Raw genomic sequence first — 27,824 nt, 5'->3', positions numbered from 1 at the left:
AGAATGAAATGTTTGCCAGGCAATACCACATCTTTTGAAAAGATGTGTGAAGAGAATATCTGGTATTTAACCCTTATTTAAAGGTCAGAGATCAACTAAAGGAGGCAAACTCTGTGCAGAAGATCTCCTGTTTCTGAGAATCCAAACTGCGTATCTCTTAATAGATTCTTTTGGGGGGATTGTCACATTCAAAAGCTTACAAACAGTGAGTTGTTCCAGGGCTATCTCTGGGCTAGACAGTATGTCTTCAAAGCAGGTTTTGAAAGGGGCCCGATGTTACTTTACTTTCCTCTTAGTGAAGTTAAATGGAAATTTCGGTGCTGAGTTTAGGAAAGGATGTGCAAGGAGGACTTTCTGTGTGAATTGTCAGAACAAACCATCAGTACTTGGAATGAATCTAGTCTAGGCTGGCTCCACTAGCTCCTTAAGGGCTTTTGAGGTAGCTGTTGTGAATGACATGAATTGAAAAGAAATTAAATATTAGTGGGGCATTGATAAAAATATGGTCAGATTAAAAAACTGAGAGTATCTGCAAAGGATCATCCATATCAAGATTTGGTGATTGTGCCAAGTCACCTAACACACCATTATCTAATGGTCTAGTGTAAATTGAGTGCATTTAGCAGTAGTTACCATGGGTAGTATCTGACATACCACAGCTGTTTATTTTCACAAAGGAGAACACATGTCATGAAGAATAGTTAAATATTACAGCTAAAATGTGCATTTCTTCCAATTCAGTCATTGGCTAATATAAGGTCCTATGTACATTTTTTATCACATAAGTATATAAAGTTTTGCCTTGTATTATTACTGACACGTGAGGAGAGGCTGCTATCTTCCATCTTGACGATACTTCAGATTTGGACAAGACAGCGCAGGGTAAGGCCAGGTTTTCCTCAGGTTTGAGTAGCACACTGGGCTAGGTGAGGGACTGAGGTCCCTTCCTACCTCGCTTATGTCCAGTGCCTCGGTATCTGAATGATACTGAGCTTTCTGTTCTGAAGGTCAGGAATAGGAAATGTATCCTTTTGATTATTGACACATGAAAAAAACCCCAAACATTTGCGATCTTGCTATGTATGCGTGAATTTCTCCAATGCCTACAGTGGGGTGGCCTTTTGCTGTGGTTTGACTGTGAGAAAGGATGAGTGAAAAGCTGGGTGGAATTTTGTTATGCTTCCATAATCCTCTGTCCAATGCCAAATCACTGTAACTTGGGATGATATTGAAAATGGAGTGTAGGAGGAGATAAATCACATCACGTTGAGGGGAAAACAAAGAAATAAAGAAGCTACATTGCTAAGATATTAAAAGTTTTCTCATTTAGAAAAAAGTAAACTTATTTCAAGATTTTGTAAGAAAATTGTAGGCTGCTTTGTCTTCCCTTGCTCAGAAGAAACAATTGTAAAAGCTTAGTTCAATTGCTAAATATATTCAGTTGCTCTAGATGTTCTTGGCAAGTTTAGAACATGCACGAAAGTTTTCATGAATTCCTGATATTTGCTCTTCTGAATTGAGACTATGCCTTTAATAAGCAAAAATCACTGCTGGTTTGCATATGGCATTAAAAATAGGCCAATACAGAAAAAAATAGCTAACTTAATATTGTGTATTTTTTTCTTAATGTGAATACTTTGAGAATCTGAGTGCTTGAAATGATGAATTACACATGCAGAAAGTAGGAAATAATGGAGTCTTGAAGATTGTTCCATATATAAATATTTCATCTCAAATGAAGATTGTCCATTTGAGGGCTACAAGCAGCAGACCAGCTTATGGGAGCAGATGTCTCCCCACACACCCCTCAGGAGTTTTTTGACCTTGAAATAGCTTGCTTGAAGCTTTTGAGATTGAAAAAAGTTTTAAATGCTGGTTAAAATTCTGAATTTAGTACCCAGCTCTTCAGTAACTTGCTATGACCAGTTTAGCTTTTTATTAGTATAATTTAGATAAAGAAGTGTTTCTGGTTTAGTCATGAAATTGTTCAGTAATGTCAATATATTTTCTTTTAAGGTTCTGTCAAAGAATAAGTTGTTATTTAATCAATATTTGTCATTGTGAATAACTGTATGTAAAGGTCAATACATACAATATGATGGTTCTGGGAAACAGTATTTCAGTAAATATGAAATACTTCACTGGAAGTAAATACAAAAAATACCTAATACTCAAAATAACCCAAAAGAAATGAGAAATCTCACCTGATATATTTTAGAAATTAATTTGAAGCATATTATTTCTGACTCCCTAGCCATATTCTGTATTTTCATTTTAAGTTCTCAATGGCTTTTTTTATCTGCCTCTGTACTGTTTGTACGTCTAAAAATTTCATTGCTGTAAACAGGAGACTTGGATATGTGATGAATGAAGTGTTGCAGCTGCCTGAGTAAGAAATTTTTGTGGAGCTAAAGATAGACTTGTCTCTTGTATCTATCCTTTGGCAGAGAAAAAGGGTGATTGAAGAGAAGTAGAGTATATGAAAGCACAGCTAAAACACAGACACACTGACATTATAATACAGTGTCTCATCGGGTGATGTGGTGTTTTGACTACATGGCTGCAGCAGGTCTATAATTTAAATGCCATTAATGGCACACAAAACAATAGTGTGGAGACAGGAATACTGTAAAATCTCTGGGTCTGTACTTAAAATGCAGATGAAATCACCCTTTGAACTTGTAATGCCAAGTGTTGTCCAAAGTTACCATTCTTCCATGAGGAAAGCAGTTTGTTTTTGTGGTGTTTTATGTCTTCTTCTCCTAGCACAGACATTTTCTGTTTAGATTGCTTGGCTTGTGTCACTGCAAAAATCCCAGGCCAAAGGGGGCTGGTTCTATTTTGCCTCACTCATGTCCAGTTCACACATTCGGTACAGAATTCACTATTGTCGATAGTCATGACTGTGTTTTCTTTGTGCTCGTTGTCTTTTGAATATGCTTCTTTATCCTTTTCCTGAAGTCACACACAGCGCTAGTTTCACCAGAAGCTCTCGGTGCTCAGCTGTAACAGAGTTACACATAGTCCTGTGACTGAACCCCAGCTATAATATCTCATTTGTTTCCACTTGGCTGTTGTAATGTTTTCTGCTGCTTAAACTTCTTGTCCTTTCCCTTGCTCTCTTTTTTCCTTTTTCTTTCCTGATGCCATTTAAAATTGTATCTGACTTAGTTTTTCTTATTCAGTTTAACTGTGTGTAAGCACATGTTTCTGTACCCTCACAGATTTAATGCACCTTGGTGTAATGTTTGCTCTAATTATTTGCCAAATTGGAGTGAGTCTTTCCAGAAACAGTTCCTGATCTTTGAAAACCTTGAAAAATGTATACAATATGTTAATTGTGAAGCTTTTTTCAGAGCATATTTCAAAGGAGAAGAAATGCTGTGTAAGTAAAACTCGTTCAAAGTGCTCCCTCCACCACTTCTAACAGGAGACTGTTACAATAGTTGCATTATTTCTTTATCCTGATCAAATGCCTTTGTAAATCTCACTTAGGCTCCCCCCCCCCCCCCTCTTTAAACTGGTTCACTGTGTAGGTCTGGTACTATACCATGTAAATACTTAGCTGTTCCTAATTTTGGCTAAGTGAATGAACTCCTTCGAAATATTCATGCAGTGTTAACAAAACTTAAAGCCAATTTATACTAAATGAACTACAACAAAATATTAAAAGTTGTTAAAGGCATAGGTATGGAGTTTCAGCAAAGTGGTTTCTCTTTATAGTACAAGTCTCAAATTTGAATGTGGGTAGTTAGGTATGCCTTTCTTTTCTCACTTAAAAACAAATAATACATAATGTTCAAAGCATATGGAGTAGACGTGGATCTACTTAATATTGAAGGTAAATAGAATTGAAGAAGAATAATTAATTTATTCTTATTAATTTTGTATTAATTTAGCAACTTTGCATCTTAGCAGAAGTAATTTATTGGGCATTTTTTTATCTAGTGTGTCTCAAGTGTTTAGAAACAGGGTCTTTCAAGTCTGTGATCATCAAAATGGCTTTCTACTAAACCTGGGCATTCATAGAACAACTCAGGTTCTTCCAAAATATCGATGCCAATATGTACGAAGATGGAATCTTATGAATGGCACTGCACTCAATAATATTAATAAAGGAAGATTTTATGTAGGCCACTATTCTTGGCTACTGCAATCAGTATTTTCAGTTTTGTCTGAAGTGAAGCTAATAATTTGTCTTGCACTTGTTGCCACAAACTCTGAGGAGTAACATGAAACCAAAGCAGAACTTGAGAGAAGTAATAGGTAGCATTTACCCAAACTTGTTCTTAGTTAGATAAGAGTATGAGTTAGTGAAATAACTCTCCTTAGTGATAGGTTTGGTAAAATCAGTCTTAGTTATCACACTGTTTTCCTACCTAGGAAATAATTTCTGAAATGCAAGGGAACTATTTATGCTCAATGGGATTTAAATATAGAGTGAATCTGCACAATTTCTCTGTGTCAGAAAAATACATTATGCACTTTGACAAATTTTCCCTTATACCTTGTACACAAGTAATTTCTTCAGTACCAGGATGGTTGTTAGTTTTCTGTGATCAGCCCCAAGTATATTTTATAACCTGAGCACAGTTCATTTCCTGACATAGCAGTGCAGTCCCAGCTGCCCTCACAAGAACAGAATTCCAGATGTTCCTGTTTTGCTCTGTGGAGCAGTGCTGTAATTGTTGGACAGCAAGGATACAATTTGGCTCTCTGATAATGCTGTATCTGTAGAAATAATTTCACTGTGACTGTAGGAATGTATGTATACATTAGGAAGGAAACTCTATTATGGATTTCAGTCTTTAAATGCATTCATATTGCCCAGGTGATTGCAAGAACCACTTGGATTTAAGAATATAATTATGACATTTTAAGTGTCATGTAAGGAAGGAATTAGCCATTATCTAAAGCAGCGTACATGGTAACACAGCCAGTGATCTGAACCTGTCATTCATTTAATAATTCACATTGGAAAAGGCATGTGAGATCATTGTGTCCAACAGCAAACCTAACACTACCAGGTCTACTACTTAAGTCTTGTCCCAGAGCACCATGTGTGCATGTCTTTTAAGTACCTCTAGGGATGGTGACTTCATCACTTCTCTGGGAACCCTTTTCCAATGCTTGACAGGCTTTTTGGTGGAGAATTTTTTCCTAATATCAAATCTAAATGGCCCCTGGTGCAACTTGAGGCCATTTTCTCTTATCCTATCACTCGTTACTTGGGAAAAAAAGACATTTGATACTCAGATATGCTCTGCTTCAGCTGCCTATAAGGTACTTATAGAGAGTGAGAAATTCTCCCCTGGGCCTCCAGACTTCATAATCCCAGTTCCCTCAGTTTGTCCTGGATGGACTTGGGCTCTAGACCCTCCAATTTAATTGTGCAACTGCTTGCTCTAGTCACGATTACAGTTTGTATCTGTGTAAGAGTTTCTGGCTATTCAGCTTTGGTGCTTCTCCTGCTGTTTCATGGAGCTGTTTTTATAGGAGACTAAAAGCTTAATAAAGCTTAGAGTCAGTAAAAACAAAGCATGTGAGAAGACCTTTAGTTGTGGTTGTTCCCATATTTTTGGTATTATTTCAGAATATGTCCTACTATGGTCTGTTCAAATTTCTTGAATGTATTCATGACTGGGTTGGAAGCTAGTCCTGGGTTCCTTTCACACTTAATAGCTCCATTAAATACTGTGAGTACTCTGGTTGTGAGTTATCCCATTTTAAATCATCTCTACAGAATATCTAAATGCCTTCGTGATCAATTGGTTAGGGCAGAAATCTTCTCATGTACCAATTATAGTTGCCACTTGTGGCAGAAAAGATCAAATGTGAATTATTTGTGTTCTGAAACTCTCTGTGGCCATTTCTATTTTCCAAATTGGCTTAGGCTGAAATTTACTTTTTTTAGCAAAATTTAGCAAGACAGGTTCTTGATTTCATGTGATGATAATGATGTTTTATTGTAATAGGAATATGTAATCGAGATTATAGAAACTGTTAACAGTATGCAGTTCTGCCTTCAGGATAAGAAAAATGGTGATGATTCCTGGAATCCTACTTTGTGGGAGAAAGATTGGAGGGGCTAACAACATGAACTTAGGAGTGTGGAGAAAAGGATCTTCTCTCCCTTCTGGGCAAGAAGAGTAGAACATTCAGTTTGCTTTGTGGTCTAGGTTTATTACTAAACTCCTGAGCAGGCCTGGAGGCATTTCCTAAATGAGACTGCAGCTACACAGCTTTTAAACTCAATTAGCCCTCTCTCCTGTGCTCTGCATGCCCTGTCAGTTCTAATGGACTTGGCTTGGCTCTGCGAGAAAGGGAAAGTGTGGGGGTCTGCACCACCAGCCCCCTTCTTCCCCCAGACTGGGTGCAATTCCCACATCTTATTGTGACCCTTGGACAGCAGCAGTTTAAAGGTTCTCCAGAAAGCTAAAATGTTCATTTTGCCTAAGGAGGAAGGCTGGGGAAAAAATGGGTAGTCATTCAACAGCAAAGAAACAAGTTAGCTTCTACTACCTGGTGTGAGACTCCTTCAGGGTGGAAGGAATGCCACACTGGGCTGGACTTTGTGTCATACCAACAGAATGGGTTGGCCCAGTGTCCTTGTTTCACAGTGATCTTCTGAGTCTTGTGGTCTGCAAAATGCAAACATGAGAGAAAGCAATCCTATCACAACTAATGCCAAAAGAAGTGTCTTAAGAAAATTGCTATTCCCAGGAATACAGATTAGAGTGCATTAAATAGAGGGGTAGAAATTATATATTACCATTTTAAAAAGTAACAAAAATAAAGACAAAACACCTAATGACTACCTTATGGAAAATCTCATTTGTTAGTCTTCAGGCACAAGAAAATATTTGACCTGTTTTGAGCAGCAGTGTTTTTTTATAACATGCTTTTGGTGGATAGAAATCTTTTTTTTCCTTCTGTTTGATCTAAAAGTCCAACTGTGATAATTTAAAAAATGAATGTAATGCATTAAGCTTGTAATATGATTAAAGGTATTACCAGAACTTTATAGAAGTTTTTTTGTTTTTCTCATTCTGTTGGTTGCAGTTCCATGCAAAACTGTAACTACATCTGGTTGAAAGCTTAATTTTTTTTTCCCTCTCTGGGGAAAATGCAGGAGGTTTTGAAGAAATTCATATTTTAATGGAAGTTTTTCTGGGAAGGCCTTTTGTGTGAGGAAAGGAAAAAAAACCCCTTGCTGCCCTAGAAGGGTTGATGGCCTGGTGTTTTGGTGTGCATCCAAAATGTCAGAATCCTGTTGTCTTTGGAGAAGGGCTTGGAAACCTGGGTTTCTGATATTTTCTGTGGAAGTCTTGATGATCAGATTATCTGTCTGGCAAGTGATGGTGCTTCCTATGTTTTCTCCTCCTCTTTCTTTTATGATAAGCTCCTTTTCCCAAAAGAAAATTAAAATAACTTAGACATACTCCCCTTTAGTCTAAAAATAAAATTTCAAAAATCTTTTTATCGCTCTGAGAAAGGAATATTATTTTCTGATCAGTCTTAACAATAATGCATAGATCCATTGTTTGTGTTGTCCAGTAATGAGAAAAGTATGATAAGGATATAGTTTGCTCTTAGTAATGAAATTGAAGCAACTGTATGTAAGGAGGATGCTGTGGCTGGAGAGCTGTGGAGCCATGGAAAATTCTTGTGTTTATTCTACTGAGTATTGCAAAGAAGCACCTTGCTGTCTGTGCACTTGTAGGTGTACTTATTTTACTTTATGCATAGTGGAAAACTAGAGCTTATGTTGAAAATGTGAGAGCTTCTTTAAAAAATTCAAAACCAAACAGAAGTAAACAAGTTTGAGGGGAAAAAACACCTCTTCATAAAGCCACAGTGACTCTCTATGGAAGATGTGTCTGATGTCTGTGTCACAGTCTGATGTGTCTAGATCTCTTTTCCATTCATACAGAAACATGAAAAAAATCTTAGCTGCTCTGACTTACATCATCTCTTTTGAAGTACAAATGCTAATTGAAATCAGTCAAATATCTGTCTAAAAGCATGCGTGCTAAGATACTCCAGATCATTTTTTCATGTACTTGAATACAGATATATCTGATTTTCTCTAAAGCTTCTATCAGTGGGGGAAGAAAGGTGATCCTTGAATCATGCTCCCTTGATCCTCACTTTTATTACTTCATGTTTTAATGTTTACCACTTAAATGTGGTTTTGAATGTGCTTCTGAATCACTATTTTGCAAAAAGAAACAGACACTGCAGTCCATCTCCATCTGATTTCCCACCTTGCCTAAAGATTGGTGCTTTTCTCCTTTATTCTTTAGAAAAGATATTTTAAAATTAGGTTCTGCTTGCCAGATAAGCTGCTCTTCACTTTTAATTCGAGGGAACAAGAGGTAGCCATTGGTGTATGTTTGATCTCTTTGAAATATTTCAGTCTATGTCATTCATTCAGATGTTTGTTGGATGGACTTGAAAGTATGCTTTGGTTGCTGTTTAGAAAAATCCAGTGCCCTGTAGGTGCAATACATGATAAAAAGAAGTAATGCCCAAGACCTATTGTGTGTGGATTGCTGCAAACTGCTTTTTCCCTTGCTACTTTTAGCTTGCTGACCTGCAGAAAAGGTTGTCTCCATGTTTTCTTCCTGCTATCGATGTAAAATTCTTCATTTCAAGTACTTTTTTATTTTGCTTTGACCTGTTTTTATAGTTTTTAGTGCTGCCTGTTTAACACGTGTGCAGCAAACTGCTGCACTGCAGAGTTCCTGCAGATGTTGGGAGCCAGTATGGCTTTTATAACTGCCTCTACAATGTTCGGTCATGGAAGCCTTGATTTAGGAAGAAGAAACCCAGTTCAATGATAAATATCTTCAAAGGTCCTGACCTACACCTGGAAAAAACAGTACAGCATTTTCTTGCACTTTCTGCGTGCTGAGCTGTCTGGGATAGTTTACTTTTGTGGCTTTAAACACATTAGGTAAAGTTTGGAGCCATGCAGTAAGTGCATGTTCCAAGTTCCTTTTTGCATCTACAGCAATCCTGTTAATGTTACCTCTTTAAAATTCTTTGTTAGTATATATTATCAGATAAAAGGTTCTTTTACTCTGTATTTCTGCTCTGAAAAAGTCCATGAAATGAACACAGTCTTACCAGCTGACTTCTGAGTTTAGGTTTTCTGGGGCTTTTAGCAGGTTGTTAACAACTACAAGTATGGCATTTTTAACCTTCTGATTTGAGGGGAATTTTGCTTATCAGATCACCTCTGTTTTCCTGATTCCTCTGAGTATAAACTTGCCCTAAAGGAGAGCCATCTCTGGCCACATTTTGTTTATTATGAGTTCAAAAACCTGGAAATCTGAAAATTATTTTAGCAAGAGCCTTCCACTGTTGAAACAGTGGCCAGAACAGTACTATTTTTCATCTGTATTTTGCTATATTAATTTCATATATTTAACAAATGATAATTTTCATTATTTTCAAGACAAATGTCAGAAAGAAAAACCTGAAACAAAGCCATATCGGTGCATTTTTCTGGGAGTGAGGTTAGACATCAGGACTGTGTCACAGCCCGTGTGCTAGTGCCTGGAAGGGGGAGTTAAACTGTGGGGGGTAACCTTTCACAAGTGTGTGCTAGGCAGTGTTTGCAGGACATAATATCTTTCTTTATATGTTTGAGCTGGGTTTTTTCTCCCTGCTCTGGAAAATAGCGTTTTCTGTGATATATCATAGACCTTTCTCATTACTCCCATTTCTACCATCATATCCTAGGTATAAATGCAAGATTTTTCTTTCTTTTTATGGCAGTTTCTAAATAATGCTGACAAGTTTGTCAAGTCATATATTGTTTGTCAAGTCATATATTGTTTGTCAAGCAACCAAACCTGTACACAGTAGTTTTTTAGAAAGTGGGATAGAAAGGGAAATTAAATCAGCACTACTGGTCAAGAATTGCATGGAGGTGTTTTCCAGGGGAAAGAATTTTAACAGTAAAGCCAGGACCCATTGGTCCTACTCTCTGTGCTGGTTCACAGATTGTTTTTGCCCCTTCCTTTAGGCCCACCAAAGATCTTGGCTGCAGGCACCTCCTGTTTGGGGTGGGGAGGGGATTAGAAATATAAAGATTTAGTATTCACTCTTTAAAGCTGATATTCTAGCCCTTTTTCTTGCTAAGGTAGAATGAAAACCATAAACTATTGGTAAATGTCAACTAACCACTAGACTTGAAAGAACCAGCAGCTGCTTTCTGCTTATGAAGCAGAGAAACTGTGTGGGAGGAGATGTAAAGAACCTCCTCAAATCCCCACTATAACAGAGGGGTGGGGGAGAGGCTGTGCTGAATATGAGGTTTAACCTTTAGAATTCTTCTTCTGTTCTCTCATGCTCTTAGACTTGTATGAAAATGCAAAATGGCAATTGATTTTTTTCAGGTAAAAACATCAGACAAAGGCCCCATGCCACCTAAAACTAATTTCTGATAAAAAATGGAGTACTCAGCTTGCCTGTATCAATTTTGTGTCTGTTAAAGATTTATGGTATGAATCTCATAAACAGTTTTCAAATGTATTTAATGAATAATTGTTTGCAAAGGGCTTGAGTGTGCCTCAAATCAGATGCAATGTTTCAATGCAACAATATTATTAACAGCATCGTTAGTGTAGTATTGAAATGGCAACACTTAAAAATTCATCTACCACACATCTGAAATGATGAGTTTGTCTTGAATACAAATAAGCATAGAGGAAATAGATTGGGAGGTAGTCATTCATGATGTATAAAATGAGATCAAAAATAGGCCACAGGTTTATGTTAATATAAATTGAGACAAATTCTAGCTTGGCAACACTGACCTAAAAGCTGTCTAAACAAAGCAACTAATGTTTATTCTGCTTCTAAAAGGAAGTCTGTATCTGCTGTTGAGAAAAGAAAAAGGGTTGTTCTGGGATGGTTTTTGGGGTCTTTAAGTAACGTATTTATAGATCCTTCATCACTTTCTGATATGGAAAAAATATGCATAGCCTCATTAGCTCATGGCAAAAACTATTTTTAGCCCTTTTAAGACTATTTATGAAAACACACCAGAAAATGTAGAAAGAAAAAGGGTTGGATTGTTAGGGTTTTTTTCCCCTTGAAAATAGTAAATTACAAGACACTTAATAAATGTATCTGGAAAATATGGTGGCAATCTGGCTTTCTAAATGGAGACCTTTCTGTAGCTAGATGCTGACTGTACTGGGCAGATGAAACAGCTCTCAAGGAGTGATCAATATTGTTCAGTATGAGAAGACTAGTATTTTTTTTTTATATGAGAGTTGTTCATGTAAAAACAGAACTTCAACTCTGTTATTTCACCTGCTCTTCTTTTAAACATGTCCTTTTCTGTTTGCTGACTACTCCCACTATGAAGCACTTGCCACAGTCCTGGGAATTCCTACTAACTCCCTAAGATGGGGGTGGGAAACTAGAACTGGTGAACAAGGGCTGGAAGGGTACCAGCTGGAGGATATTTGTGACAGATCAGAATAACAGGAAGAGAGTAAAAAAGAAATGGTCAGCACTTTTGGCTTTTTAAAAGTGGGGTGCAGATGACTTGCTGTTATGTTTTTGCAATGTCTTGTTTCCAGACTGCTGGCTTAGTCAGCCACGTCTTTAATTTGCCCAGTTTATAACAGCTGCTTTGGCTGCTACCACAGAAAGAGAAATTGTAATTTCCAAGCCTTCATTTCATCCCTCTTACCTATAATCCTCAAGTTCCAATCTGTCTGACCACTTGACTAGACTTTTTAATTAACAGATCTTCTTGGGGGCCCTTAAATGTGTTTTGCATATACAGGAGCACTAAACAGCCTTGGAAACTCTTGATGAGATGAAAAACATCCTGCTGGGAATATAAAATGGCACATAATGCCTAGAATAATGATTTCCATAATTGAAATTTTCATGTGCCGTATTAAAAGGCATCATTTACCTGGGGTCCTGTTCTTTTGAAAAGAAAAATGATTTAGTTTCGAGAACTTCTCTGTTTAACTCTGTCCCTACAAGGTTCTGTTGATGCCTCAGAAGAAGGTTTATGAGCTGGGCAAAAAAGGCACAAAGCTGAGGATGAAAAGTAGCATTTGAATATTTTTGTGCAGTCGGTGATTCAGATGTACTTACTTGATTTGCTCAAATGAGGCAGGTGGTGGAGTTCTGTAATGATCTTTACTTTGTACCTGGGACCACATTTGGCTGAGGTGGCACATTGTTAATGATGTGTTAATAAACAACAGCATTTGGGAAGGCAGGCTCCTCGATGGAAGGTAATAGTCCTCCCTGCTGCCATTATCTTAATGTAATTGAAGAAAAGGTCTTGTTTTAAAAATTTACTAATTGAATGGCACAGCAACTTGGGTCTGGGATGTACCTTGGAGACCCGATCACGTGTGTCGTCGATTTCTGGGGACACAGCACGGATGATGTTGGTCAAATTGCCCTCAGCTCTCTTCATTGCTGGTCTGTATCACTGTGGTGATTTGTCTAGAAGGTAAAGAAATAAAGAATTTTGTTGGATACCTCAGGATATGTCCAATAGATCAGCCAATAATTGATCTTGACATTCCCCTAGGAAAAATCACTAGTGTCACTGTAAAGGTCTTAGCGATTTTGTAGAATCTATACTAACTTGTTCTTTAGATAAAATGTTTTACTTCAAGCCAGCTCTATGTGCAATTTGATTATTCAGAATATTGAGATGTGACACAATACTGTCAGTAATCCTTATATTTTCAATAGTTTAAACATCATAAAAAGTTACATCACTGGTGTTTTTTCCATGCTGTTCGGGTTTGCTGTTCATGTAGGATCATTCAGACATATGATACAATAAAAAATTGTTAGAAAATGAGCTCCAAGATTATTTTGCAGTACTACAGATAAGTGTTGGCAAGATGAGTTTCTGAAAAATCAAATACTAGACCTGTGTATGTTGGTTTTTATCTCTTACAAAAAATTAATCCTGCTTAACTACTGAAATGCAGGTCCAGGTAACAGTCTGACCTTTACTGCTGACATGCATCAATCCTAATGAAACCTGCACTACTCCTGCAGTTTTTTAGTAGCTCTGAATATTATTCCAATCTCAGCCTGTGATATTCAAAAGCATATGAGGAACTACATAAATGCTTCCCCTGTCACTGAAGTGCAGCAGGTTAGGTAATGGGATTCTCAAAGCCGTCTAAATTCTTGGCATTCAGGAAAGAAAATGCCAGGGCTCAAGTAACAAATATTTGAGTTGCTTCTCAAAGCCACTTTATTAAATTGGACTCCTTTAAACAGGTTTAGTACTAAGTACAGTATATTAAATCTGGAAATTTTTTTTTCAAATCTATACTTTTTAGTGGTCTAATGGTTACTTTTTGAAGAACTTGTGGCCTTGCAAAATACTGTAATTACATAGCATGTTCTCAAAAAACCTGGTGTCTAGTATTAACCATCTTGTGGTTTCATGGAAGACATTTTGAGAATTTCGGATCCATCTTGTTCAGCTACGCCTCCTCTATTATGGTTAATGGGGGAGCATGCATGTTTGAATTCTTTGAATTGCTTTAAAAAGTCTCACATTTTATATTTGTCTGTTTTATAGGACATGAAAAAAGCTCCATCACCCCTCAGGGCATTAAAGCACAGTGCTTTAATTACACAATGCCCATTAATGCTAATAAATTTCATGCTAAGGACCTATGCTGTACCAGTGCCAAGGAAAATATAAGTCTCCTTCCTTTTCAAGCCCAGTGCCACACACTGCCTGGACGTGAGGCCGTTAAAATGAGCTCTGTGGCAATGGCAGACATTAGACATAGATGCAAGATTTCATGTTGACTTTCAATAGCTTCTATTGGTTGAAATAATGTTAACATTTGTTTTTCAAGTAATCTTTAAAAGTATTTAGATAGGAATAGTGTTAGGTGAGTGACAGAACATGTGTGAAATCAAGTGATAATATTTTTCACTGCTGCACTCTTTCTATAATCTGATTATAACCTGAGTTTTGTCTGTGAAGATTACTTTGTAATGATACTCTGAAGAATGAGTTTACCCTCTGTATAAGATAAAGCATGTTTGTAACTGTTCATAAATCTTATTTCATTCTCTGCTCTTTCTCCTACCTAGGTCATTAACTGCAGCCCTCTTTTTTTCTATATAGCTCTTCTCTTAGCATTTCTAGAATCTGACCTCAGAAGTAAATCTCTTTTTATCTTGGAATATTCCTGGAAATCAGGCAGTCATATTATTCTTGATTCATGTGTACAAGTACAGCAGTTCTACTTTCAGGGTGGTGGGGTAGGGGAAGAGTTTGGGATTTAGTTGGTGAGAATTTGAAGCGAGGGAAAAGTGGCAGTAGGTGTATCTGACTGGGAGACGCAGACTTTTATTCATCTCTGCAGTAAGATAGCATCTACGATCTCTCTGTAGTAACAAAATGAAAATGGTGGTTTGGTCTGGTTGAGAATGGAGACCAAATGGACACAACAATGCATTTAGGAGGGGCTGAGTGATGGTTGGATGGTAAAATGCATAAAAACCCTCAAAATAATTTAGATACTGACTGGCTATGAAGTGTTAGAATATGCCTAGACTTACCAAGTGAGAGGATAGAGGGATCAACTAAAGGAATATAAAGAAATTTCATTAAAAATAATGTGGATTTGTAACTCAATGGGCAGTGTTCAAGTTTTCTGGTGTTCCTGGTACTTCACCTGAGATGTAATGTGGAGAATAGGGTTGGGTTTTGGTTTGGGATGTTTTTTAATAAATAGTTCTGGACCGTCCCCAGTCCTTGTGTAACAATCAGTGTTGATATCCTGAAGGGGATTCATTAGTTAGTCAAAGGATTACCAGCCCTTTCTTAAGTCTTTTGGCAGAGCAGTCTTCACGAGCAGAAGGCAAGAGAGGCAGCACTGGGGCTCAGAGTCAGAAATGTGCCACATTCTCATGGGCTGAAGGAAGGGGAGCATGAGGGTGAACCCAGCAGAGAGCTGAGCTCTCTGCCCATGGCTCTTCCTGCAAGGCAGAGGGACCTTGAGGGTCTTTAGAGAGTGTTCTCAGCAGTTGTTTATCCTCAGTCACAAACCTGTCGATTCAGGGTGTTATTCACATTTTCAGAATGTTTATTATGTAACACTTTCTATGTTCTGTTTATACTGCATTAGTGTTCTACTGCAAGACTGGAGGACTTGGGCTGAATTTGAGTGCCTCTGTAGAAGCAGCCTCCCATAAGACAAAATATATTACAAGTGGAGAGTTTGTAAGAATGCTAGATGTTGATGAGCACTAATTATCAGAGCTGGAAGCATTCTGAAAATCTTTCTGATGCCTAAAAACTCCATTTTACACCTCTACTTCCTAAACTGCCCATCTGGTGGGAGGTTATGTTATTTTTAACATAAGTAGTTTCTTTTGCCACTGAGTCCTAAAGGACTGGAATCACACTAAAAACAATAGTTTCTAATCTTATATGCAGTTGTGAATATCCTTTTTTATTTTTAAATTAGTGAGAATCTTGAGTTGTCCCAAATCTTCCCCACCATAAATTGGACTTTTCCCCCAGCTTTGACTAGTTTCAAGAAGAAATCCTATTGTTGCTTTTTCTCCTGCTCTGCTTGCCTGCATTCACCTCACTGCTGCTCCCCCTGCTCAGAGGCCGACCTGTTCCAGCTCAGTGAGGAGCACCATGAAGGTAGTAAACTTGTTATGAAAAGCTTGAAAACATGGATGTGCCTATGTGCCAGGCTTTTAAACTCATTGCAACTTTATTAACAACACCCTGGGTGAAGCATCTTTTAGTAGTAAACATAGTTGAACAGATTTGAGCTAAAAAACTGGATTGACTTTGTTTTGGTTGTGTACTACAGCATTATCAGGAGATGATTTAGAGGAACAGCCATGAACTCTTAGTTTGAATCGTGTTAAACTGAGGGTTCTCCATGACTGAAAATCTTTTCCTGTCTTTATGGGAGCTTTCCCTCTCCTACCCCCTGTAGCACTTAGCAGTTTAAAGACAGCTGTGTATCAAATAGCATTTGTTGAGCTTACTCAATAAGCATATGTAATTTCACTTTTTCTTGAAACATTCATTCCTGCTCTGCTTTTGAGATTACAAGTGTTCCCGTGTGCTATTCTTCGCCCTAGTACTTTCTACATGAAATCTACTTTCCCTGAAAAAATGGAATCTTTGTGTCTTTGTCTCCTCGCTAGCTTTCAGGCATGTTTTGGCAGGGGCTCTGACTGTCGAGGCACTGGAGAGGAGGGGCCTTGCACTCATTTGTCAGCTTTTCTTGCATCTGTAATTTTTGCCCACTCAGCAGTACTGGAGGGGCTTAAAAAGGGGGAGAACTTGCAGTTGTTGAAAGTCAAACTCCTGAAATAATTGCCAGACTGTAACAGTTTGGGGAAGAGGTGTGTGTGAGAGAACAACAAATGCTTTGGCTAAAACCAGCTTTAGCTTTAAGGTTTTAGCAGCTCTCCATTTCATGTAATTGCATGCCTTTTCCCCATAGATCTTTACAGGCAATGGTACTGTGTTTTTATAGATTTGCTCATTATGAGTTGATAAACTGGCTTTTCTTAATGATGATGAAAATAATTTCACTGGTGTTCGAGACTTGGTTGTTTCCGACCAACAGTTTAATTTAAAATGCTTAAGTCTTCTCCAACCTCTGTCCTAATCCTTTCCTGCAATCTCCCTTCGGAAGCTGGGTGCTTTCATCTCCTTATGTAATGTAACTGAACAGAAATTAGTTAATTTTTTTATTATTAGAAGACAGATCCCTTCATAGTAAGGAAAGCATTTTTCCTCTTCAGCTTTTTATGGAATATTAAAGTTGATCTCTCCTCCTCGTTTCAGTAGGCTATTTAAGCTCAGGGCTCATACTGTGAGCTGTTAATTAATCAGTGTGACAGATGAAGAAAGTATCCAACTATGAAAGGAAACCTTACTTCAGTGACTAACAATAAGGATGTGAGCCCGAGTGATTTAAAGGATTTTTTTTTGTGAACGTGTGATAAGGAGCCTTAAGCTGTTTGAGGTAACGATGGGGGTTTTTATGCTCAGATTGTGTCACTGCACAAACATTAAAGGGCTCATCAATATTTTGTCTTGAAAAGTCTAGACAGGAGTTGAAAGACCCTCTCCTACAGTTTGAAGAGATCCTGTTTCCCATAATTAATAACAGGAAGCAAGTAAATAAGGCTTTACTGACAAATGAAACAGCAACAGTAACATGTACCCAGAAACATTAGCTCCTGGCTGAGAAATGTAGCTGGGGTCTGTTGGTTTTAGTGTACAGCAAAAGATTGCTCTGGAGGCACAGTAGAGCTTTGCTCATGTCTAATTCAGTTATGTGATAGCAGACTAAAGTCAAAAAGTAATGATAATGCATTGTAATTATTGAGAGTGATTCGTGACCTTTGTTTACATCCGTGTTACAGTCCAAGAACTCTTCCCCTGTCATTATTTGAAATTCTTTGAACTCAAAAGGAGATTTTCATGTTTATGTAAAAGCTACCAGAAGGTATTTCAGACATTTCCTGGAACAAACTGTATATATGTATTTTAGGAAGATAAGAAATGAAAGGAAACTGAGGAAAAGCTTTCCATTTTCTTCCTTTTTGAAGACTGCATTTTCCCTTCAAAGATACCTTTTCAGAAAGTAGTTGGAAACCCTTCTCTCCCCCTCCCAATTCCTCTTGTTAAAATCAGTTAAACAACAAAAAGGGGAGTTAGACCCTCATCTCTTCTGTACCCGTGTAAAAACCAGAGCAGTGCAGTTTATCTCTCGGAGCTGTTAAGTACATTTCAGTAACTCCACATTGCACAGACAAAAATTCAGCCTTGCCCTTGCCTGCCATACTTCTGATTTCTTTGGTTTTTTGGGTTACCCTGGTGGGGGAGGTTGGAGGTGCAGGAAAAGGAGGAGGTTTCTGTCTCTGTGGCTGGGGGATTGGTTGTTTTCCTAGGGAGCAGCAGTGACTGAATGCAATATTCAGAAGTACTAGGAAGCACATTTAACTCTGTTTGTGCTGGACCTTAAGTCTGGGCTTGTTGAATTATGGGTTCATCGTCTGGCATGCTGGCTACATGATACAACTGTGTAATACAGACTGTTTGTCTGACCTTGAAAAGAGAAGTGAATTTGTTTCACTGATTCTTAGATACACTGGACAGTAAATTCCTGCTTTAGCTATTTTATTTCCCCCTGTAGGTGAGCTGTTGGGCTTTCAGCTAAAAATGACAAGATAGGACAAAATAAGCTTGTTTGTAGAGCTGATGTTTTTTCCTTTTCTGTATATTTTAGAAGATTAACAGCCGTTACTCCACAGAAGCATGGTGATGAATACTAAATAGTCCACCATAAGGCATTTTGGAAGGAATTCAGTAAATTCAAAGACACCCCAACATTGTATTCCATAACTTCTTCCACTGACTGTAGCTTGTACTATGACAGCAACAGACTATATCCCAAAAGAGGACCATGTTGTTTACAATACCTTGTCAGGTTAAAATGTTTCCTGGCAGTTACTCTTTTTTTATTGACTGATTAAGTGAGATATTTGAGCACATGCATATAACCTTAAGCATAGGCTTCTCCCATTTTCCTCTATATTTCCACAGTTCATAACTGGACTTCTGTTATCTTCTAAATGCCTTTCCCTCTCCTGCTAAGTACTGAGTTCTGTCCCTTTGAATCATGCATGCCAATATCTAGCTAGACTTACAGCTTTTAAATGAGACAACCTGTGGAATGTGGTGCTACTTGACACAAGTGCTTGGCTTCTTACTGAAAATAAATAGCTCAGATGTCACTTTAAATGCCTATTGTAACAGGGAAAAGCCAGAGACAACTGTTGAAGCTGCACTTTCAGGGCACTATAAGGTATTTTATCAAGTTTTTTCCCTAGCTCAGAGCCGTAACCACTCATGAGCTCCCAATAAAGTTTGTTTTGGAAATGGCATTTTCTTTGCCATGAAAAAGTTACCCTATACAGCAAAGCTGTGAATAAAATGGCATTACTTTTTCATTTATTTTGGACCTTTGAAAATCACGTGTCTAGATTGGTTATGTGCAGCATATAGGGTTAGAAATTTTTCTAATTAAAAAGGAAACAATACACAAGTCTCTTTAATACCAAACTTGAGTATCTTCAAGTCATATCCCAAAAAATATTCTTATATTGAGCCTGATCTTTGTATTCAGTTTTTGGTGTGGTTTTGCATAAAAAAGGTGGAAATTTCCATGTTTAGGGTGCTTCTTTTAGAAAGAAAGGTGATCCATCAGTGAACAGTTTAAATTCTTTGAATTGTCAGATTATGTATTACCAGCGCTGTGTGCACTGGTACATGTAGGTTGTTTAAATGCATATTTCAGAGAGATTAATGACTATAGGAAATACTAGACCAATGTAGAGTAAGATTCCTGATATAACCTCAGTTTAATCTGAAAGGTGCTGATATGAAAAGCTACAGTTCTAACAAGATTAGGTATTGGTGGCAACATTTTGCTATCTTTAGTCTTATAGTACATATTTCCCAAGTGGAACTCTTGATCACTCGCAGTTTCCATGTTATTATCTAGATTTCCTGTTTACTTTATGTGGTATTGTAAGGATCATCTTGTGCCCTTTTCCAAAAGAATGAAGACTCTTTAATAGGGCATTATCTAAACCCTGCTCTGTTAAAGCTGCAAGGCTCAAAGTAACTGCAGGTACCCTGATTATACCTCACCTTTTAATACAATATTTTTTCTTGTCCTCTAGGATTTTTAATTACTTTTAGCATACTTTCCTTTATGTGTGTGCTTGTGATTGGACCTGATTCATCCCTTCTCCATATTTTCTACTTTAAAGATTTATTTCTGATTGAACAGAAGGCTCCTTATAAGAAACCTAACTAGAAAATAGTACAGGAAAGTGAATTTTCATTCAGCTTCAAATGTAAAAGTTTTTAATTACATTCCATACCATTATTTAAATATGTTAAGAACACATTTTTGTGGTGCTGCACATTTACCGTAGGAAGTGTTTGAAAATCCCTTTAATTCATAGAAGTTGGGAAGCTCTGCTTATTTCTTTTGAGCAATAGGCTTACTTTGGCATACAATTTAAAGAGGATATGCCTATTCATCCTCCTCTTAAAATTAAATAAAGATTGTATGGGTAAAAATACTGTAAATTACTGTGAAGGTGTTAAAGTAGAAGCGAGCAGATGGATTAAGACTTAAAGAATTTGCCCCAAATTTCCTTTCAGCATGGCTGCTATTGGCTGCCTCTCGGAAAGTTTGGCCTACTGTGTGCAAAAGCTCCCCAGGCTGTCAGGGAGCAGAACAGAAGTGAAATAGAAAAAGTGTTCTGAACTGCCATCAGGTAATAAAACCCATGGATAGCCAACAGGATATGTGAGTTCAGGCATTCAATTTTCAGAGGGGTTCACTTCAGAGATTCAATTAAAAAAGAAGTTTAGACTTTCAGTTTCTTCTTTGTATAACAGGGAACAGAAGACACCTGCTAACATTAGAAAACATCTTTGAAAGGGGCAGACACCTACTGCTGCATTAATTCAGTGATGCTGTATAGTGAGAGGCCTCCTGGCTCTCCCAAGTCTTTCTGTCATGCATACTACAAGGGGTTCAGAAGGAGGGGAAAGTCCCTGAGAGTCTTCACTGTGCTCTCACTATTGTGACATCAGTATTGGGAGTCAGAAATGGAGAGAAATTGTTCAGTACTTCACCTGCACATTCTGGAAGTTAAAACTTTTGCTTTACCCAGAACAGTAACTGAAAAAAAAAAATCCCGTAATGCCCTCTTTAGCCATTAGAAACTCAAATGCACCACTGTAATCAGAGGAAGAAATAGTAGAGTTGCATTTTTTTGGCAGCAGAGAAGTAAGGGAATACCTGCAGCTATTATTTCTCGATGCCCTAGTTTAAGTTCAGACTCACTAAATCAATGTGCCTCATGTTCTCACTCCTTTAGACACAGCTACCTGTATCTTTTTGAAAAACCAGGAGATAGGAATATGAGAGTACGAAACAGGATTTTTATTTGTTTACCTGAATGTTCTTGTGAAGGATTTTTTAGCTACCATGAACTGCACCTTTCCAGAAGCATTATTTCTCCCAGGTGACCTAAATATAATGTAACCAGTTAAATGTATTTTTGGGGTTTTTATGGTAAAGCATATAAGGACGTAGAATAAAAAAGAGTGATACTTTGCTCTTCCACTGCTTTTCCCCTGAAAGGAGGTAATTTCCTATTCTCATAAAGAACAAGCACTATTCTTTTAAGTATCCAGTGCTTTTACTTTTTTTAAAATTCTTGTTTTTTACTAGACTGTATTATTGACATAGGTGTAGTAGAAGCCTTCATTTATGGTACAGGAAGGGAGTTCTGTTAAACAACTTTCACCCTTTTTTTGCCAGGCTCTGTAAAGTAGCTCCTCCCTGAAGTCATCATAGGAAGAGGGACAGAGATGGCCAAATTGTTTCATAAGTATATAATATGCCAAATAGTATTTTGGTGTATGCAGTGAGTTGTTTTTTTGAAGTAGTATGTCATACAATCCTTCATTTTACTAATTAAATGAGCATCTATAGATATTTACATTCAAATGCTTCTTGTCTGCAAGTTAGGGCAGGTTGTACTTGTCAAAGCTTCTTCTCCATCTTGTTTCACTTTCAGAGTTTCGACCTGCTTCTCACCTGCAGTGAGGCTGTGGCTGGGACACTCTGGGGGTGGTTCTGGCTGGCTGAAACCATTTGGCTTTTGTTTGTTCCTCCACCACAAGGTGCACTGGCAAAGGCAGCCCAGCAGTGCATGGCCTGGGCGGTGCCGCTGCTGTGCAGACACTACAGCCTGGCCAGTGGTGTTGGTTCATTGAAGAGGTTTCAACAGCACATGTTAGTGCTTTTCAACTAGGGGGAAAACTTTTAAATTGCTCTCTATCCAGCAAAAACATTTTGCCTCATGACGCTGAGTTCTGACGTAGCAAAGGAGTGCTTTGACTCTGCATTTTGAATGCTTCTAGACAAAATTTCCCTGTGCAAAGACAAGCAGCTCACTTGGTGAACTGAGACATCCTTTGTGTTCCTTTTGTTATACTTTTGGATTGACTGTTAAAACAATTTTTCCTTTTAATCACTAAATGCAGACTTGCATATTCATTTCTTGAAAACTGAAGGGTTACATGGATCCTTCTGCCTTAAAATGTGTTGAGAACCTTTTGTAAGAATTCATGTAAGGAAAAAATCAACAGCCTAAAGTACCAAGATGATTTGAAGTATATAAAGCTGTGTGCATTAAGATTTTAGTGATGTTTGGCTTTGTTTTTTGGAGAGGCTTTTGTAGGGGTTGTTGTCGTTTTTAATCTGGAGATCTCTAACCTTATTAGACTCCATTGAAAGAAGAAATTTTAGTTATCCTCCACCTTCTAATCCCAAGCATGCTGCCATGTACTTGGCTTCCACTTGACAAAGGAAGATAGATATTTGTTAAATATTTGTGTGTCTCTCTTTTAATCATATAAACCTTTCTAATTGAACGGTATTGTCTTTGTAAAGAAATAACTACATCTTTTGTTGGATAGTATTTTTTTATGATACTGCAATAAACAAAGCAGTATTTCAACTTGGGAGGCAACTTCCTGGTGTTAGAAACCAACAAAAGCAAGTCCAGCACATGATTCACAATGACAAATTTCTCTTAAGGGATTTGCCCTAAATTTGATGGTAGCTCAAAATGCTTAAAGGTTTTGAATTTTATTTTTTATTAATTCCGCAACTCAAACAGTCAAATCTTTGAAGACCCTTTGAAACATTACCCCCTCCTTTTTAAAATTTCTTTTTATGTGTAAGCCTTGCCCTCTTCATAGCTTTAAAATGGAAGATGAAGGCTGTGCTAAAAGGCTCTTCTGCTGAATTCCTGTGGAACATGGAGTTTTCTCCATGAGAAATCCTCTACAATCAGTATCAAATACCACACTAGTATGGCTTGGAAAATGGAAGTCTGCAGTAACTTTGATAAAGGCTGAAGATGTTTCTCAGAGAGAGAAGCATCTCTTTAACATTCTCATCTACCATGATGAAGGTTTTGAAGCCCAGCAGAAGGGTCTCAGGGACCTTTGTCAGCTGCACATTTGCTTAGCTGTGGTCATAAGAGAAAGGAAAGGTCTTTATCTTCTCTGGCTTGTTACAGGTGTCACCTGTTTTGTGATGGTGGAATCTTCTGGCAGCAGAATTATTTTTAAAAACAGCTGAATCTCATTTATTTTCCTCTTCCCCCTCAAACTGCACTAATCAAAGTCCAAAAGCCATCCTTGCCCTCCCCTGAATAAATTTGCATAACTCATAGCAATTGCAATTCTCTATTAAAACACCTGAAAGTTAGCTTTGGATCTGGGATTGTGATGAATATACTTTATCTGAGGGACTGATCTTAGGGCATTGTTATGTTTTATTAGATGGTTTCATTCGATATTTAATTGGAAAAGTTGGGATAAGTAGATGCACTTGTCCAAAATGGACTAAAAACTTTTTATTAGAAATTTTTTAGGCTGGTACTGTTGCACATAAGATTGCTTGCAAATTTCCTCACAAATTTTGTACTTAATTCTATCTTGAGCTGTTAATTATGCCAAACAACTTTGAGGTACTTCTGGCCCACTACATTAAGCACTAAATAACTTAGTGGGAGGCCACGTTGTTGTGCTTGTATGAGGGTGAGATAAAGTAGCATTACTCAATATGTTGAATACATGTGACCACTGAATGCTAGGTTGCTAATTTATACCAAGTCCTTCACATAAAGAAATGAATCACTGTATACCATTCATTGCTCTTTTAACTGGGAAACTGATAAATATTTCATGACCACAGGTAAGCAGAAAACTCACTTTTTCCAGCCCACAAAACTTTGAGTTCAAAACTAGTCCTGTTCTACTTTGAATTTCAGTGAAATTTGGGAAGAATGAGGAGATCTGTCTCAAATAGTGAGTTTACTGCTAAATGTGAAACAGCTATTTTGGAGTCAGTGTGTCTGTTTTTTGACTATAAATTCCCTTCTAATCCCTGGAAATATTTTCTGAAGGAGTTTTCTTTTAAAATGGTACCACGCCACATGAAGTTTAACTTTATGAATCACCATCCTCCAGCTTGACAGAAAAGCCGATATTCAAAGACTGCAGTACTTGTGAATAAGGAGTCAAACATGAAGTGAAATCTTCTTACGTTTTTGGTGAGAAGTGGCACTTGATCCTTGAGGCAAAGAAATTCACTTCAACCTACATGACACATCACATTGCGAGCAAGTGCACTGGCAGGGCTATAAGATGAAATGCCATTTTCTGTTAAGTTAAAAGTAGGACACGTTTTTTCCATTTCTGAGAGTTCTATCACTTCATATAGTTGCTTTTGGAAATGAAAAATGGCAACAGCCCTGTACTGGAGTGGCCTATGAATTACAGAAAAGCAGCTTATGCTGAGTAGTGTGGCACAAGAAGATGCCAGGCATTTCATGAGGAGAAAATGCAGCACAGTCATGTGGAGATTACAGAGCCCACAAAATTTAGTTATGCTAAGTCTCTTTTTCTTAAATAGAGAGGAGAATGAATAAAATATAATTAGTTATTTTTTTTAGCAGGCTTATAGATGTTCAATATACTTGCAGAACATGTGCAGTAAGTACAGAGAGGAAAGAGATAATATGGGGGGTTTTAAGTTTGCTAACTTCAGTATCTGATCTAAATTACTGCTGTTTGAGGGTGATATATAACTCTGTGTATCATATGCCATACAGAACTACCTGGATTTCTCTGTTACTCTATAGCAGTGTCCAAAAGATGGTCTGCTTTGGTTTATAGTGGAATGAATAAAGGGAATAATCCTAACACAGCTTCTCACAGCTCGGGAATCAGGGAATAAACAAAGAGGAGTTTCTCATATTACATCATTCCGAATCTGGAACAGGAGCCCATATGAACCCTTTACCAGTAGCTTGGTTTTCCCTTAAGGAAGCTAATAAAAATGTTTCAACCTACATTAATAGGTTTTGTTTAATTGTCATTCTGGCATTTATGTTGGAATTGTGTTCTACATGTGGATAACAGCAACTATAAGACCATAAAGGTGATGAAATGAATGAGGAGAATTTTATTCTTTGCACCATAGTTTTATAAATTGCCTTGTTTTAAGATTTTTGTTATTGTTTTAATAGCTTTGAGGCAATTTTATTTTCAAGAGTTTGAATCAGTGGAAAAAGAATAACAAAGACTTAAAAACAAGGAATAAACTGCAGTGAGGACTGTAACCCTATCTCACAAAAGCTTTTGCTTATAATAATAAAGACTGGAGTTGTAATTAGCTTTTTTGGAGTGTTTTTCACTCCAGCTGCACTAGACAATACTCTGACTTGTAGTTAATACATACAGACATATCTACTTATTTTCCTTTGCATTGCAGCATGTGTACTTCCCTAATTGGCAGCTTGCCATTTATATGTGGAAAACAAGATTGAGTTAGCAAGATGGAGAGAGAGTGAGATATCAAATATCTGCAGTGCACAAATTTCTGAGTTAGATTACTGAAAAGAGAGGAGATTTAAATTGGAATTTAGTTATTTGAATCACAGTGCACTTAGGCTGTAAGGCTAAACATGAGTTACAAATAATCAAACTCAGATCATAGAACTCAGACTGCCACTGTGAGATTTCACTTTAGGAGCACCCATTACTTTCTTTTAATGTGGAATCTAAGTGATATCCAAAAAGAATGGATAAATTAAATAAACTCACTTGAGTTTTCTCTTAGTACTGAAACTTAGGTCAAACTGCTAAGACACTGTTCTCCCCTAAAGAAGGATGGGACTGTGAAGGCATCTGCTTTAGCTTTTGAATTTAAACATCATAGGTCGGGACAAAATGATGGAGTACAATGATCTAGGAAATAAATGCTCCTTATGCCATATAAGAACTAAAAATTAGCATTAATGTCCCACACATTTTTGTAAATTAGAGAATTGATGTAACAACAAGAGCTCTATCAGGTATTGTATCGCTGCCATTTTAAATGGATGTACTGCTAATCTAATTGAGGATCAATTTCATATGGTCTAGCTGGGCCACCACAGTCTATCTTGAAGTAAAGCATTAAAATCAATTTTATCTCCCTGGGAAAGGCTTGCTATGTCTTCAAATTTCTCTTGCTACGTCTTAAGTGAAATTGATCTTGAGTAGAACCAACTGCAATTCTGGATCTTGTCTGAGAAGTCCAACTTTCCACTAGTACAAAATACTTACATAGAAGCAACAAGTTTTAGCAAACTTCCTAAATTCTAGAAGACAGAATTTTAGTTCTTTGTAAGCATAGATCTTGCATGTTTTAAGACATTCATGGCTTAAGGGCACAGAACTAAAATAAATTTTTAAAATGCTTTCAGAAAGACTCGGTTTAGGACTTCGGTTTCCTTAAATTCCTTTTCTCAGCATCCCTTTTTCTCTTCCGTGTATGACAAGAGCTTGTAGTAATTCAGGTGTTGCAGATGGATTACAAACTGAAAAGTATTGTGTGTTTTGTGCCTGCCAACCTAAGGAATTAAATGAATAAGTTTTGAGTACTCAAAAGCAATGCCTTTCTATACAGAGTACTTGAATTAGACTAACACACTCTGAAGACTTTCTGACACAGGCTGTCTGCTATAGCTTGCATAAATCTGTGCTGAATGAATACTCAACCAGAATTACTTGAAAAGAATTGATGGAAGTACTGCCAAATGAAGCAAACACTTCTCTTAGCTCTGTAAAACTTAGATGGTCATCAGTGAACATAGTCACTGCTGTATTAAGGATTTAGTTATTAAAGGTGATAGAACAGTGGAACACAGTTAAAATCACCAAAGTTTGCCATCTCTATTCCAATCTTTCGTTTTATAGTTCTCATCCTGAATTTAGGGAATTCAGTAGCTTCCCTGATGTAATCAGCCAGAAGTGACTCTGTTCAATGCATGTAATCCACTGCCTTAACAGTCTGTATGATCTTCACAGATTTTAAAAGAATTTCCAACTGATGGAGCTAGCCTTCAACCCTGCTTTGCTGGGAGCTTATCCAGTTTGTCACACAGGAATTCATTCAATTCCATAAATCTGGACACATCTTTCTTTGCCCTTTCTGTTTATTAAATATAGTAGCCCCTATCCTCTAGGCAGGTTTTGTTAGCTGAAACACAGCAGGTAAAACAGGTAGAGAAATTTTCCAGACAGACTAAGTGATCATTAAAGCACCAACAGCACCCTCTTAAAAACTTTTGATTTAGGTGTTTCTGTGAAAATCCTGATGTCTTGTGATCCACACATCTAACTTCAACTTTGAGACTAGATCCACACATCTAATCTAACTTTTGAGCTGGCTAGTTAGATGGTGATATTAAATAAGACATACATATCAATAGAGTTTGGAAAAAGTTGGATGGTGTAATTGCCTTTATCAATCTTTGCAGAATTGTCTTCCCTAATCAGCATGTCTACAATGACTTGTTACACAACTCTGATTCTGGCCTCACAGTTTTGAGGATAAACTTTTCATGATCCAGCTCCAGAGATATAAAGCATGTCTGCCGTTATTCGTTCCACTAAAAAGGTGTTTTCCTCCAAAATATCTCTATTTTCCTCATCTTCCCACCCTTGCAGGTAAAACCAGTCACTTTCCCAAGTGCTCTAATGAAGCAATATCATTTCATTAGGTGGTTTAAAGAACAGCTAGAAAATATTTAAATACCTGCTTACACTTTTTTATATAATTCTCTTTTAGTCTGAAATAAGTTTTTAT

The 27,824-nt window shown here is 37.3% G+C and overlaps 1 long non-coding RNA gene across 3 annotated transcripts in view; it reads right to left on the bottom strand.

The window, feature by feature from the left end:
- Positions 1–27,824, bottom strand: part of LOC102069412 (uncharacterized) — a 61,057-nt gene that overhangs the window by 18,621 nt on the left and 14,612 nt on the right. For all 3 annotated transcript variants that reach the window (XR_012581392.1, XR_001332715.3, XR_001332716.3), the window contains exons 2-3: positions 12,383–12,495; positions 6,523–6,641 (exon numbers count right to left, since the gene is read on the bottom strand). This is a non-coding gene — a long non-coding RNA (uncharacterized LOC102069412). The remainder of the gene's footprint in view (positions 1–6,522; positions 6,642–12,382; positions 12,496–27,824) is intronic.

This window comes from Zonotrichia albicollis, chromosome 8 (assembly GCF_047830755.1).
Source record: "Zonotrichia albicollis isolate bZonAlb1 chromosome 8, bZonAlb1.hap1, whole genome shotgun sequence".
Lineage (NCBI taxonomy): Eukaryota > Metazoa > Chordata > Aves > Passeriformes > Passerellidae > Zonotrichia > Zonotrichia albicollis.
The sequence above is the reverse complement of the archived record's forward strand: the minus strand, read 5'-3'. Positions and strand labels throughout refer to the sequence as shown.